This window comes from Physeter macrocephalus, chromosome 16 (assembly GCF_002837175.3).
Source record: "Physeter macrocephalus isolate SW-GA chromosome 16, ASM283717v5, whole genome shotgun sequence".
Classification (NCBI taxonomy): domain Eukaryota; kingdom Metazoa; phylum Chordata; class Mammalia; order Artiodactyla; family Physeteridae; genus Physeter; species Physeter macrocephalus.
The window spans coordinates 22,118,382-22,123,989 of NC_041229.1; the positions used below are offsets into that span (position 1 = coordinate 22,118,382).

Genomic DNA, 5,608 nt, shown 5'->3' on the forward strand with positions numbered 1-5,608 from the left:
AAAGAATGCTGCTGTGAGTATTGGGGTGCATGTATCTTTTCAAATTAGAATTTTCATCTTTTCTGGATATATGAATTTGGCCTTCTTACAAGAGCTTAGCTATAAACAAAAATTCTTTTTGCTTGTCTGTCCTAACCTATGAAGGGTTGCAACCAACAGACTCCCTCCCACAGCTTTTCACTGTGTCCCTAAAAAACATAGATGATTCTTCCTCTTAGACAAGGGGGAAAAAAAACAAAAATTCCCACCCAGAAAAAAATGTTAACCCAAAATTATCAAATTTTGGTTTCAGCAGATAAAACACCAAAAATAGATTATAGGAAATGCTTACTTAAATCTTTTACCTAAGTAGTACTATAGGAATTTACAGTCTTGACCAAAAGAGGACACAGGTTTCTCATTAAACTTTATTTTAATGGGTCTCAAAATTCTGTGACAGATTTTTGGTCAAATTGTTTCTATTAAAAATTACTGATTTTAAAAACTAATAACTTAAAACTGCCATACGCACACAAAAACAAGTGGTCCACAACACATTTTCCTTACTTTCTGAAAGTTTTACGATGCATTATCATTAACCGGTCTTTTATGGTTAAACTTAAATGGCCAACAGAAACAAACAGTCCTGAGAATGTTCTTCCACAACTGATTAACACTGGGGTGTCAGATATTAAGGATATTATTCACTTAGCCTTCTGAACTTTCTGGGTCATCCACTGCTTTGATGACACCCAAGACACGTCTGTCTCATGTCGCAAACAGCAAAATGACCCTGAGGAGGATTGTCCAAAAAGCTCTCAAAATACATGGGCTTTCCAGCAACCATATGAACCATGCCAGCAACACCAGCTTTACAGAATTGGGAACCATCCTCCAGCTTCTTTCCAGAATAGCAGTCAACCTTCCTCTTCAGCCCAGCAAACTTGCAAGCAACATGAGCTATTTGACAATACTGCACAAGTGCATAGCCAGCACTGATTTGGCCTGGATGGTACAGGATAATCACCTGAGCTGTGAAGCCAGCTGCTTCCATTGGTGGGTCATTTATTTATTTATTTATTTTTGGCTGCATTGGGTCTTGGTCGTTGCGTGCAGGCTTTCTCTAGCTGCAGAGAGTGGGGGCTACTCTTCGTTGCTGTGCACGGGCTTCTCATTGTGGTGGTTTCTCTTGTTGCGGAGCACGGGCCCTAGGCACATGGGCTTCAGCAGTTGTGGCATGTGGGCTCAGTAGTTGTGGCTCATGGGCTCTAGAGAGCAGGCTCATTAGTTGTTGTGGCACACGGGCTTTGTTGCTCCGCAGCATGTGGGTTCTTCCCGGACCAGGGATCAAACCCGTGCCCCCTGCATTGGGAGGCATATTCTTAACTACTGTGCCATGAGGGAAGTCCCTGGTGGGTCATTTTTGCTGTCACCAGCCACAGTGCCACAACAAACATCTCTGACAGACATGTTCTTGACATTGAGGCCCACCTTGTCCCAAGATAGAGCTTCACTCAAAGCTTTAGGATGAGTTTCAACAGACTTGACTTCAGTTGTAACGGTGACTAGAACAAAGGTGACCATTATGCTGGGTTTGAGAACACCAGTCTCCACAGGGACAGTGCCAATATCGCCAATTTTGTAGACACCCTGGAGGAGCAAACGCAAGGGTTTGTCAGTTGGAAGACTTGGTGGCAGGATGCAATCCAGAACTTCAAGCATCATGGTTTCACTGGCATTGATTGCCATCTTTATGAGTGACTTTCCATCCTTTGAGTCAAAGCATGTTTGTACTTGGCTGCAGCATGTTGTCACCATTCCAACCAGAAACTGGCACAAATGCCACTGTGTTAGGGTTGTAGCCAATTTTCTTAATGTAGGTGCTGACTTTCTTAAGGATTTCCTCATATCTCTTCTGGCTGCCGGGTGGCTCAGTGGAACCCATTTTAACAGCAACAATTAGTTGTCTCACCCACAGTCTGTAAGCCAGAAGTGCATGCTCACAGGTCTGCCCATTTTTGGAGATCCCTGCTTCAACTTCACCAACACGAGCAGCAGCAGTCAGCGCAGCACAGTCAGCCTAGGGTGTGCCTATAGGCATGTTTTGGGTAGTCTCTGTGTCCTGGGGCATCAATGACACTACTTGCTGGTCTTGAATTTCTACAGGGGAATATCAGCGGTGATACCAAGCCCATGTTCAGCTTTAAGTTTTCCCAATACCCAGGCATACTTGAAGGAGTCCTTTCTCCTATCAGAAGCCTCATTCTCAAATTTTTTCTTTGGTTCTTTTGTTGATCCCACCACATTTGTAGACCAGATGGCCAGTGGTGGTAGACTTGTTCTAATCTATGTGTCTGGTGACAACAATATTGATATGAATCATTTTCTTTCCCATTTTGGCTTAGATTTAGTTGTGATACTTGTGATCCGGTGGTAAATCTGTTGTGAAAAAGTAGGTTTGAATTCTGTGGCATTAATAAATTATGTGACTTTGGGAAGATGCTTAATTACTCTGAGCTGCAGTTTTCTTACCTGTCAAAGGATAGAAGAAATTAATTATTGGTTCTCTGATCTGTAAAATGGCTCCAATGGTAACTAAGATGCCTTAGGAAGGAGCACAGAATTTGGAATCAGGAATATACACATAAAATATACCTATGTTTGCATCCTGCTCCTGCCACTCTCTGGCTGTGTGACCTTCAGTTAGCTACTTAAATTCCTAAGCCTTGGTTTCTTCATTTATAAAGTAGTAATAATAACACCTATGCCTCAGATGGCTCTGAAAGGATTACATGTTTTAGCCTAGGTACAGATGCTTGATAAATATTAGGCCCATCTCTTTCAGATTTAAATTCAATTTCTTTGCTCAGTTTCCTTCTTCATGGCCTTGAAAGAGAAACATTTCTGGTTCTGTTTTGCAGGGTAGCCCAACTTCATACCAACTTACCTCTGTTGAGCAGAAAAGGAAATAACGTTAATTCATCTTTGCATTTGCCAATTATATGGAATTTAATAGCAATATTCAAACCTGTACGCTGCTGTGGTTACTGGTATAATGTACTAAGTATTAACCGAGAAAGCTCTATTTAAGCATGGCATCCAGAGAGGTGGTAAATTTTGCCTACAGATTCTTTCACTACTATGTAGCTTCTATATCTACTGTAAAGATAATACTATCCCAGTGTCAATTCGAAGTCCCAAGTCTCTTTGTATTAATAATCCTGGAAGACACAGTGGTAGTGGAACTCTTGCTCACTTTTTTTTTCCCCTGGGAATAATTGGAGGCTGTAGCCATCACCCACCTCACTTTTAACCCCAATAAGCTAGGAGTAACTCCATTTAGGTTTATAGCAAAAGGCAGCCCACAGCAAAGAAGGTATGAAACCCTCAGTTTTCCTATGCAAATGGGAAGTCCATTTTTGATCTGATCTCGTCCTAAAGTTTTTTCTCACTAAATAGTCAGCCATCATAAGGATGCCTTGGACAGGACTTTATCTCACTAAATACTGCTTTTGCAGTATTGTTGAAGAACAGCTAGAGCAAGGGCACAAGTTTGTCTGTCTTACTTCTGTCCATATTTCTTGGGTGCCTATACTTTCTGTCTCCCTAGGCTCCCAGTATCATGAAAGGGGAAAGGGAGCTCTTCCCAGTACCTAAGAAGTGTTGATGGACCACTTTTTCTGTCCTAAATCTTGTATTTCCTATTGGCCTCATGACGTATCCATTTCACCCACAGTGTGCATCTGAGCTTTACCTACCAAAGAAAGTTAGATTTAGGGGGGTGGGTCTGAGAATGGGTGGAAAACGATGTACAAATATATTATTCTTAATTTTGGCTCACATTTTCAACTGTTATCTTAATAGGATGAGTATATACTGCATTGACCCAACCCCTTTATAATCACTCCTAGGTTGAAATGATAGTGCAAAGCTGATGAAGAAATTCCAAATGATTATTCTATTTCAAAAGATGCTCTTCTAGGCATTGTGTTAATATGTGCTGCCTACATTTCTGACCTAATATTTCTTTTTATTTGTATGGCCCATAATCTTTCTGTGATAAGTATTAACGATTCTAAATTCTAAATTAGTAAAAGAAATGAGCAGATTATGAAAGTTTCTCTACCATGTTGTCATTACGATGGTAATGGAGTACAAAGATAGTTGGTGCTGATTCAATTTATTTTGCCCTGGAAATACACAATGCCCTAAATTATAAATATACTTTAAACTGAGAGGTTCATTGCTTCAGTGTAGATATAACATCAACACTATGTCTTAGATTTTTTTTAAACATCTTTATTGGAGTATAATTGCTTTAAAATGGTGTGTTAGTTTCTGCTTTATAACAAAGTGAATCAGCTATACATATATATATATCCCCATCTCCTCCCTCTTGCGTCTCCCTCTCACCCTCCCTATCCCACACCTCTAGGTGGTCACAAAGCACCGAGCTGATCTCCCTGGGCTATGCGGCTGCTTCCCACTAGATATCTATTTGACATTTGGTAGTGTTTATATGTCCATGCCACTCTTTCACTTCATCCCAGCTTACCCTTCCCCTCCCCGTGTCCTCAAGTCCATTCTCTATGTCTGTGTCTTTATTCCTGTCCTGCCCCTAGGTTTGTCAGAACCATATTTTTTTATTTTAGATTCCATATATGTGTTAGCATACGGTATTTGTTTTTTTCTTTCTGACTTTCTTCACTCTGTATGACAGACTCTAGGTCCATCCGCCTCACTACAAATAACTCAATTTCGTTTCTTTTAATGGCTGAGTAATAATCCATTGTATATATGTGCTACATCTTCTTTATCCATTCATCTATCGATGGACACTTAGATTGCTTCCATGTCCTGGCTATTGTAGAGCTGCAATGCACATTGTGGTCCATGACACTTTTTGACTTATGGCTTTCTCAGGGTATATGCCCAGTAGTGGGATTGCTGGGTCATATGGTAGTTCTATTTTTAGTTTTTTAAGGAACCTCCATACTGTTATCCATAGTGGCTGTATCAATTTACATTCCCACAACAGTGCAAGAGGGTTCCCTTTTCTCCACACCCTCCCCAGCATTTACTGTTTGTAGATTTTTTTGATGATGGCCATTCTGACTGGCATGAGGGGATACTTCATTGTAGTTTTGATTTGCATTTCTCTAATGAATTGTGATGTTGAGCATCTTTTCATGTATCTGTTGGCAATCTGTATATCTTCTTTGAAGAAAGGTCTGTTTAGGTCTTCTGCCCATTTTTGGATTGGGTTGTTTGTTTTTTTGATACTGAGCTGCATGAGCTGCTAGTAAATTTTGGAGATTAATACTTTATCAGTTCCTTCATTTGCAAATATTTTCTCCCATTTTGAGGGTTGTCTTTTCATCTTGTTTATGATTTCCTTTTCTGTGCAAAAGCTTTTAAGTTTCATTAGGACCCATTTGTTTATTTTTGTTTTTATTTCCATTTCTCTAGGAGGTGGGTCAAAAAGGATCTTGCTGTGATTTATGTCATCGAGTGTTCTGTCTACATTTTCCTCTAAGAGTGTTATAGTGTCTGGCCTTACATTTAGGTCTTTAATCCATTTTGAGTTTATTTTTGTGTATGGTGTTAGGGAGTGTCCTAATTTCATTCT

At 40.0% G+C, this 5,608-nt stretch overlaps 1 pseudogene; it reads right to left on the reverse strand.

The window, feature by feature from the left end:
• Nucleotides 1-687: 687 nt before the first annotated feature.
• LOC102991315 (elongation factor 1-alpha 1-like) lies at nt 688-2,089 on the reverse strand (annotated as a pseudogene).
• Nucleotides 2,090-5,608: the final 3,519 nt, after the last annotated feature.